The sequence below is a fragment of the Dasypus novemcinctus genome, chromosome 21 (genome assembly GCF_030445035.2).
Source record: "Dasypus novemcinctus isolate mDasNov1 chromosome 21, mDasNov1.1.hap2, whole genome shotgun sequence".
Lineage (NCBI taxonomy): Eukaryota > Metazoa > Chordata > Mammalia > Cingulata > Dasypodidae > Dasypus > Dasypus novemcinctus.
The window spans coordinates 15,150,982-15,161,567 of record NC_080693.1 but is presented as its reverse complement, the minus strand read 5'-3'; the positions used below and the strand labels follow the sequence as shown (position 1 = coordinate 15,161,567).

At 46.6% G+C, this 10,586-nt stretch overlaps 1 non-coding gene across 1 annotated transcript; it reads right to left on the bottom strand.

The window, feature by feature from the left end:
- Positions 1-4,103: 4,103 nt before the first annotated feature.
- Positions 4,104-4,175, bottom strand: TRNAW-CCA (transfer RNA tryptophan (anticodon CCA)). Its single transcript has one exon. It is a non-coding gene; the product is annotated as a tRNA-Trp (tRNA).
- Positions 4,176-10,586: the final 6,411 nt, after the last annotated feature.

The following is a 10,586-nucleotide window of genomic DNA, read 5'->3' as shown; positions in this document are numbered from 1 at the left end:
GGTAATTTAGAAGTATTTTTAAATATCCTATTCTGAGGCTAATTTTTTTTTTCTCTCCCCTTTCCCCCTCACCCTGGTTGTGTGTTCTCTGCGTCTTTTTGCTGCGTCTTCTTTGTTCGCTTCTGTTGTCGTCAGCAGCACGGGAATCTGTGTTTCTTTTTGTTGCGTCATCTTGCTGTGTCAGCTCTCCATGTGTGTGGCACCATTCCTGGGCAGGCTATACTTTCTTTCGCGCTGGGCGGCTCTCCTGACGGGGCGCACTCCTTGCGCGGGGGGCTCCCCTACGCAGGGACACCCCTGCGTGGGGCGGCACTCCTTGCGCGCATCAGCATTGCACATGGGCCAGTTCCACACGGGTCAAGGAGGCCCGGGGTTTGAACCTCCCTTGTGGTAGACGGACGCCCTGACCACTGGGCCAAGTCTGCCACCCTCTGAGGCTAATTTTGACAACCTTTTTCTTCTTGTTCTCTAGTGTGTAATTGTTGATTTGGTTTAGAGAAAGTGTCCTGAATAATATCTTTGCTTTGAAATTTGTTAATTTGAGACTTGAGATTTCCTTTTGTGGTCTAAAATATGGTCAAGTTTTAGAAAATGTCCCACATGAACTCAAGAACATTGTTCTCTAGTGGTTGTATGCAGTTCTACAAATGTCCTTTTGAACAGCCTTACTAATTTTATTATTCAAATCTTTTATATCTTTTATAGATTTTTTTTTGTTTGAATAATCAGTTACTAACACACTCTCTACTCTTTTCATGGTTATGCTACATTATGACATGTAATGTGGTCTCAGGCTGATAAATATCTTCCTCTTCCTTTCTAACAATGTAACTTCCTTCAAAGGTCTAGCTCCCAAAGTATGTTTACTTCTGAATTGCATGTTATTCTTGTCCAGTATTTTAGCTCCATTTTTTTAACTCCATACATTTGTAATACTACTATTGCTTTCATAGGGTCAAGGTTTGTTAGCAATACTCAAATGTATATCATTTTCTTTGCTCACTGGTGCTTTTTTTATCTGAGAGCTTCCATCTAGGATCACTTTCCTTCTCCCTGAAGTACATCGTTAGATAATCTTTCCAAGAGGGATGCTGGCAGTTTTGTTAGTTTGAAAATATCTTTTATTTTTACCATCATTCTTGAGAGAGAATTTCCCAGGTATGTAATTTTTTTTTTCTCTCCCCTTCCCTGCCTGTTGTCTGCTCTCTGTGTCCATTTGCTGTGTGTTCTTCTGTGTCCACTTGTATTCTTGTCAGCAGCACTGGGAAACTGCATCTCTTTTTTGTTGCATCATCTTGCTGGGTCAGCTCTCCATTGTGTCACGCCACTCCTGGGCAGACTGCACTTTTTTCATGCGGGACGGCTCTCCTTACGGGGCGCACTACTTGCGTGTGGGGCTCCCCTACGCAGGGGACACCCCTGCATGGCACAGCACCCTTTGCACGCATCAGCGCTACACATGGGCCAGTTTACCACACAGGTCAGGAGGCCCTGGGTTTAAACCCTGGACCTCCCATATGGTAGGCAGACGCTCTATCAGTTGAGCCAAATCCACTTCCCCCGGTATGTAATTTGAAGTTGGAAATTATTTTCTTTCAGCCCATTGGAATTACCAGTGCACTTTTCTGGGTTTCACTATTGCTGCTGAGAATTCAACTTCAGTCTATTTGCTATTTTTAGGTAATCTTTAGATAAATAATCTTTTCCTCTCTTTTTCTAAGGTCTTTTCTTTGTTTTCTGAATTGTGCAGTTTCCATATGATGTATATAGGTACGGGTTTCTTTTTCTTTGTCATGTTTAGGCTATATTGTGCTTCCTAAATCTAATCATTTTGAAAAAATGATTAGCCATTGCCTCTTCAAATATGACTTCTTCCCTATTATCACTATCCTCTCCTTCAGGGAACTCCATAGGCTTAGGTTAGAAGTTTTCATTTTATCCTCAGTATTTCTTAACAGTTCTTCATATTTTTTATCTATCTTTGCCTGCCCTTTGTGTAACTTCTTATATTATTTATATTAGTTATCTATTTCTGAGTAACAAGCGACCCCAAAACTTAGCACCTTAAATCACAAACATTCCCTATCTCACACAGTTTCTGAGGGTCAGAACTTTGGGTGTAGCTTCACTGTGGGTTATAGCTCAGGGTCTTTCATGAAGTTGGGTTAAAATGTTGACTGGGACTGCAGTGATCCGAAACTTGGGGATTGCTTCTAAGATGCTCTCTCACAGGGCTATTAGCTAGAGGCTTCCTTATATAAACCTTTCTAGAAGACTTCCTAAGTGTTCTCACAGTGTGGCAGCTGACTTTCCCCACAGCACATGATCCAGTGAGAGAACAAGCAGGAAGCCATAGCGGTTTTTATAACCTGGTCTCCAGAGTCACATACGGTACTTTCTTCTTGTTTCTATTGCTTAGATGCAAGTAATGAAGTCCAGACCACACCCAAGGGGAAAAGAATTAGGCATCACCTTTTGAAGGGAGTGTCAATCTGTGGACACATTGGTAACCACTACCATAAACCATTTCATTAAATCTCTTTTTTTCCCCACCTCTGTCTAATCTGCTATTTAATACATCCATTGTGTTTCCAATTTCAATTATTTACCTTTAGAATTTTTTTTAAAGTTTTTTTTTAATAGGAGGTACTGGGGATTGAACCCTGGACCTAGTATATGTGAAGCAGGAGCTTAACCACTGCGCAGGAGCTCAGCCACTGAACTATACCTGCTTCCCTCTTTTCAGTTCTTTATAAAAAATTTTCTGGTCATCTTATTGTCTCTTGTTCTGAGGTCAATTTTTTGGTTCTCTCTTTTATTTTTTAAAAGATTAAACCTATCCATTTTGTATTTCGTATGTGGTAAACCCCGTGTCTGAAGTCTGTGGGTTTGTTTTTGCAAATGTTGACTGGCACTTTATATGTGGGAAAACCAGAAGTCTTGGTTTGACGGTGTGTTTCTCTCAGAGAGAATTTACCTCTAGGTGATGCTTTGAAGTTATATGTACCCCAGAAAAACACGTTCTTAAACGTCATCCATTTCTGTGGGTGTGAGCCTGTTGTAAATCGGACCCTTTGGTGAAGTTACTTGGTTTAGGAGCAGCCCACCTCAGTCAGGATGGGCCTTAATCCTGTTCCTGGAGTCCTTTATAAGCAGAATGAAGTTCAGACAGAGAGAGAGCGCGCCGCAGAGGCAGCGGCCGGAAGCGGAAGCGGAAGCGCATCTGGGCGGGAAGCGAAGGCGCCTCCAGGAGATCCCGCCCGGGCAGCCCGTGGCAGCGAGGACCAGGACGCGGGCAGCCAGCCCCAAACGCCCCCGCCCTCCCCGAGCAAGCCCTGCTTAGGGCACCCCTTGATTGGGACCTTTTCCCAACCTCAAAACTGTGAGCAAATAAATCCCTGTAGTTTAACCCGCCCCATTCCATGGCATTTGCTTCAGCAGTCAGGGACAAGAAAGCAATCTACTCCGGCCAGCATCCTGTGGGACTACTCATTTCAGAAACTATAATTTCTTGGGCTGGAGACTTCAGACTCCAAACCCACATTTCCTAAGACCAGATGCCATGACTCCTCTCTCCAGGTTTAATAAATGTTAACGTTGGGGTGAATATCCAAATCTCTCTATAAATCTGCCTCCACCCAGTCTACCTCCTCACATTAAAAAATAACAAACACCCCACGTGGTGAGAGAAGCCGCCCCAAGACGGGACAACGTTGAGATACTAGAGTCTCTCAAAGCGAGGCGGAGAGAACAGGGCGAAGGTCAAGGCCGTGCAGAGCTGCCAGTCCCTGCGGGGGCGCGAACTGAAGCCGCGGCCCGCGGAGTCCCGACGCGCCCCGGGGAGCGGAGCGCGCGAAGGCTGGGGGGATTCCCGCTCTGTGGGGCTTGATGCGGCGCCCCCTGGCGCTCACCGGGAGGAAACGCTCAATCGCGGCCGCACGTTTGCCAACCCTATTACCCCGCGGAAAGCCAAAAGGAGCGCGGCTTTGTTTCGTGCCGGGCGGATTTTACATTTGGCGAGACCGGGCTCATTCTCTGCCTCTATAGTTGGGAGCGGAATCTACTCCTCTATAGTTGGGGGCGGAAAAATGGAAGCCCATCCCTGACCCCGACGTGACTTGAACACGCAACCTTCTGATCTGGAGTCAGACGCGCTACCATTGCGCCACGAGGTCACAAGGACTGAGGAGCTCGGCGTTGCTAAAGGCCTCGCTTTCTCGCGAGATTCAGGCCGGCGCCGCCGCCGGCTCCTGGGCGCCTTGAGAAAGAGCAGGCGCTCGGGAAGAGCTGGGGCCCCGGGTCCTGAGAGACGCGCGCCTGCCGGGGCCTCCGAGCCGGGGCCGCGGCGCCGAACCCCTCGCCCGCGGCCGCCCCCCCCGAGTGTCGCGGCCTGACGTCGCGGCGGGGACGCCTGGGGACGAGGGGACCCCGGGGTGGGGGCGGATGGGAGGTGAGGGGACCCGGGGGCACGCCCAAGGCTGAAGGCACCCCGAGGGGACGCGCTTGGCCGAGGGCACGCGGGGGCCTGGCGGGGGCCGCGGGCCACAGAGGCCCTGGAAAACTCCCCTCACCCGGCCGTTGCCGCCGCGCGCGCGCTCGGGACCCGGTGCGCGCTGTCCCCGCCGCGTTCGCTGTCAGCGCCGGGACCCGCGGAGCAGCTCGGCCCCCCGGAAGCCCCCCGGAAGCCCCCCGGAAGCCGCCCAGTGGCGCGGCGCTCAGCCCGGGCTCAGCCGCGCGCCTTCCCCGCACCACGCGCGCGGCCCTGGCGGCGAGAGCAGGCCCCGGGCGCCGCGCCCGCCCCGGCCCCGCGCGCCGGGACGCCACCCCGGCCCCTCCCTGGCGGGAGCTGGGTAGTTTGAGGAGAGTCCACCCTCCTGCATATTTTGAACCGAGAATGAAAGTTTCTGCTTTGCTTTGCTAAATCTGGGCTCAGTGGGCACCAGCTGACACCTGACGGGAGACCCATTTCGAGGGTCTGACCCAAAGGGGCCGGTGACAGCGGGGGTGTGGGGGGATTTTCTAGCAAAGCAAGAAAAGCGAGGGGTGGGGGGCGGCGAGCAGCTCCCACAGCCAGGAAACAGCTTCATCATTTGGAGAACCTAACAGTTTTCTCTGAACTATCAAAGTAAATGTTTTCTTTACATGAAATCAGACGGTATAGTGAAGAACATTAGAATCGCTGGAAATTCCACCATCCAGAGATTGCCTATTGCTAATATTTCCATGTGCTGTATTATTTTTCCCACATTTTTACTACTACATATTTATCCCAGATATGTTGCTGAACTTTCAATGGAGGGGTCATGCACATGCAGAAAAGTGCACAGTTCCACTAACTGTGCATACTTGTGTGTCCACGCAGGTCAAGAAAGAGAACATTTGGGAAAGGATGTAGCTCAGTGGTTGAGTGTCCTTTCTATGCCCGAGGTACTGGGTACCTCCTAGAAAAACAAAAAGCAACCCCTTTCCAGTCGCTTCAAATTCATTTTGAAATGCAGGGTCCAATACCGTCCTATTTAAAATGTTGATGTTATACTTAGCTATTATTATTAGATTTGAGTTTTTGTCAATAAAACGTTGTGGTTCATGTTTTAATTTTCTGTGGTACCTGCTGGGAAGATAATATTTTTTGAAAATGCAGAAATTTGAATACCCGGCACCGTGTACCATCTATTCAAATAAAAAGAAATGTTGATGTTTTGTTCATTATGGACTCTTTGCATTACTTTTTATTTTTAAAATGTATTGAATTAAAATATTTTTATTTATTCAAATATAACACTCATACATAAACAATAAGTGTATAGTAGTTGCGAACTTACAAAACAAACATATATAACATCAAACAAACGTATTTAACCTCTCACCCTACCACCAATAACTTGCATTGTTTTTAAACTTTTTAAACAATATTTATCTTGATGAATGGGTTTTTTGGCACCCCCTTAAATTGTGCGCCCTGAGAGTGCCTCACTTCTCTCCTCCTCTGCTGCTGAAATTCCATTTCTCCTTCACTCTCAGCTCCAGTGCTGTCCCCCTAGGAAGCTGCCCTGGTTACCATTCAGTCCCTCTCCCCTGGTTTCCCTCAAAGCCCCACTGCCATGTCTTTGTGTACATGTCTTTCTTCCCCTGGCCATACTGTTAACAGAAAGTTGCTAGTGGTCTGTCTTGTGCAAGAAATAGCAGCCCCCTTAGGACAAAGACAGTGTCTTTTTAAAGTTTTTGATCTCCATAAATGTTTGTGGAATGAATGGAATGCCCTCAAGAATTCATCAGGGGAGCTGGATGTGGCTCAACTGATAGTGTCCTCCTGCCATATGGAGGGTCCAGGGTTCTATCCTCAGGACCTCCTGACTCGTGTGGTAAGCTGGCCCACACACAGTGCTGCCACATGCAAGGGGTGCCATGCCACGCAGGGACATGCAAGGAGTGGAGCCCGCAAGGGGAGCAGCCCTGCGTGAAAAAAGCGCAGCCTCCCCAGGATTGGTGCCACACACACAGACAGGTGATGCATCAAGAAGACGCAACAAAAAAGAGACGCAGTTTCCTAGTGCCGCCTGGTAATGCAAGTGGAGGCAGAAGAACACACAGCGAATAGACACAGGTAGCAGACAAGGGAGGGGGGGAAGGGGAGAGAAATAAAAGAAATATTTTAAAAAATAAAAAAGAATTCATCAGGAGCCTCAACCCAGTCGAGATGGCAGAAGGACCAGAGGGAAGGTTGAGCCCTGAATCTCAACAGAGTTGCATCCAACACTGACTCACTCAGGACAGCTGCAAGCAAGACAGTTCCATCTGCCCCATGGGATCTGAGCCCCCTCTCAGTCAGAAGCGGAGTAAGCATCACCACCGCCAAATCCTCAAGACTGAGGAACAAACAAACATAAAGGGGGAATGCAACTATGAACCAAAGTAGACTTATTGTTATTCTAGCAATGGGAGACCTTGTAACATTGATACAAAGACAGCAGTGACCAGAGGTTCTGAGGGGAGGGAAAGGGAAGAACAGGTGTAATATGGGACATTTGGGGGAACGCTGGAATTGTTCTGCATGATATTGCCATGACAGATACAGGCTATTACACATTTTGTCAAAACTTATAAAATTGTGCATTGCAAAGTGTAAACCATAATATAAACTATAGACCATGGTTAGTATTATAGCAAGGCTTCAATATTTCTCTGCCAATTGTAACAAATGTACTGTACTAATGAAAGATGATGTCGATGGGGAAAATGTGGGAGGGGGAGGGAGAGGGGTATATGGAAATCCCCTATGTTTTTTATGTAACTTTTATGTAAACTAAAACTTTAAAAATCAGGAAAGGAAAAAAAAATGGCAGAATGAGACATTTCGGGGTTCTCTCCTCCCACCAAAGCTCTGAATAACCAGCAAGAACTGGCACTAACATCTTTCTCAAAGCTCCAGAAAAACAGTTAAAGGACTGCAGTAATAGGGCGAACACCAAATCAAGAAAAAAGTCTGCTTAAAAGCAGAAGGGTCTCGTGGCACCCTCGCTGGTCACTCTGCCACCCCACACCAGTTGGGTGTAGAGCCAGCCCCCGCTTCCAGTGCAGAACCCTGGTCCGGGTTCCAGAAGGAGCAGAGATGCCCTCGTGTACACACTGGGAGCATGTATGTTTGACCCAGTCTGTCTGGTGGTGGCTTGGGGGACTTGCCATCCCAGAACCCGCGCTGCATGAACACACAGCTCACAGAACTCTCCTGCAGAGCAGTGGGAGAGTGGTTAGGTTGCGCTGCCTGGGAAAGGGAGTTGCTGGATGGAGGACGTACAACGCAGTGTGTTTCCCGGGGAAGAGGGTGGCATCCCTACCTGTGTGAAAGGGGATACTCCTAGAGCGGCACAAACATGTCCAAGACAAGAGGCATGCACAGAAAGGATCAGGGAGGCCTCTAGGCTTTGGCCTGGAGCTATTGTCTAAACTCGTTGTATGACTAAGCTCTGAAAGAGAGTATTTGCACAGTTCAAATCTTCTTTTTGTTTGTTAGCTCATGGCATTCGAGGAAGGCTCTGTCATTACACCAGCTAGACACAAGCTTAAGGAACAGATGCCTGTAGTGTCTCAATTCCAGCAACAACACACGAAAACATCAAAGTGTCCGGTTTCAAAAAAAGATGATGAAACAAAGACACAGGAAGTGATGTCCAGGCAAAAGAGAAGGTTGAAGTGAAAGAAGAAAGAATGAAGAAGAGTGAACAGAGCCTAAGGAATTAGGGGACACCATCAAGCGTACAAATATACACATTGTGGGAGTCCCAAAAGGAGAAGAAAGAAGAGGTTAAAGCTTCTCAACTTTAATGAAAGTTATAAATATACACATCTGAGACACCTAATGAGCCCCAAATAGAATAAACCCAAAGAGACCCATACTGCACTCTTAGAATCAAACTGTCAAATGCGGAAGATAAAGAGAATTCTGAAAGCTGCAGAAAGAAGCAATGTGTCATGTACAAGGGAGCTTCGATAAGATTGTGCTGATTTCTCATCAGAAATTATGGAGGCAAGAAGACAGTGGAAAGACAGATTTAAAGTGCTGAAAGCAAAATACAAAACAAAAAACAAAACGAAAGTTCTATATCTGGGAAAACTATCTTTCAAAAATGTGATGGGATGAAGATATTCCCAGATAAAAGCTGAGGAAGTTCATTGCCGCTAGACTGGCCCTACAAGTTACCAAAAGGAATTCTACAAGTTGGAAGGAAAGGACACTGGACAACTGACAGAAGCCACATGAAGAAATAAGGATCTCCAATAATGATAATGACATGGGTAAATAGAAATACCAGTTCCTTTGTATTTTTGATTCATAACTCCACCTTTTACTCCTGAAGGAGCTAAAAGGCAAATGCATAAAGTGTAATGATAAATCAATGGTTTTGGACTCATAATGTATAACTATGTAATTTTTGACAAGACCTACATAAAGGTGGGGGATGCAGGGTAGAGGAAAATAGTTCATGTATGCTGTTGAGGTTAAGTGAGTATCAAGCAGAAGAGATTGTTATAGATTTAGGATGTTAAATTTAATCACAGAAAATATACCAGAGAATACACAAACTCATACAGAAAATAGAGCACAGGTTACCAGGGATGGGGGCAGAGGCAATGGGGAGTTAATGCATAATGAGTGTAGGGTTTCCATTTGGGGTAGGGGAAGGTTCTAGTAACGGATGGTGGTGAGGGCACTGCAACATTGTAAATGTGATAAATGCCACTGAACGGTGTGCTTGGGAATGGTTGAGGTGAGAAAGTGTGCTGTATGCCTGTTCCCACAATTAAAGAAAAAGAATGAGCCACAGGAGAGAATGACAATCAGATGTAGTGGGTGGTCCTGGACTGGATTTTTTTTTTAAGATTTATTTTATATTTATTTCTCTCCCCCCGCCCCCAGTTGTCTGCTCTCTGTGTCCATTCGCTGTTCTTCTGTGACCACTTCTATCCTTATCAGCAGCACTGGGAATTTATGTTTCTTTTTGTTGTTTCAGCTCTCCATGTGTGCAGTGCCATTCTTGGGCAGTCTCCACTTTCTTTCGCGCTGGGCGGCTCTCCTTACAGGGCATACTCCTTGCATGTGGGGCTCCCCCACGCGGGGGACACCCTTGCGTGGCACGGCACTCCTTGCGCGCATCAGCACTGCGCATGGCCAGCTCCACACGGGTCAAGGAGGCCTGGGGTTTGAACCGCGGACCTCCCATATGGTAGACGGACGCCCTAACCACTGGGCCAAGTCCTCTTCCCTGGACTGGATTTAATAACAGAGAAGTCCCAGGGGGACATTTTTGGGACATATGAAGAAAATGGAATATAGACTGTAAGCTTTGTGTTAACATTGAATTTCTTGAACTTGATAACTGTCCTTAAGGTGGCTGCCTAAGGGAATGTCCTTGTTCATATGAAATGTACACGGCAGTACTATGGGTTCAAGGAGTATGGTATAGGCAACCTGTTCTCAAATGTTCAGAAAAATAGATATAGATGAATGATAGATAGAGATATACATAGAATAAGGGAAGCGGGTATAGCTCAGTGGGTGAGAGCCTGCTTCCCATGTACAAAAGGTGCCAGGTTCAATCCTCAGTACATCCTTTAAAAAAATGATATGGCAAAGGTTAAAATTGGTGGATTGGGGAATTGGGGGATTAGTGGTATGTTGGAGTTCTCTGTATGGGTTTGTGTTATTTTTGCAACTGTCCTGTAAGTTTGACATTATTTCAAAATAAAGATTTTTTTAAAAAAGAATTTATCAGAAGAAAGAATGCTCTATGCAGAGTGGGTTCTTGATGCCTTCAGCCATCCAACTACTTAATTGAGTATCTATTATGCACCAGTATTCGATGGGGACCACAACCCTGAAAAAAATGACAAAATGCCTATCCTCATGGAACTGGCATTTTAGTGATGTGTGTGTGTTTCCACAAATAACCTTAACAAGGGAGGAGAAGTTTCCAAAGAGGAGCAGTGCGGGACTCTAAAATCATCTTGACATCACTTGTTCGGACATCAGAAGTGGGTGTTTATCCAACCAGCCACCAGGTGGCACTCTAGGCTCATGGAGGAAAAAA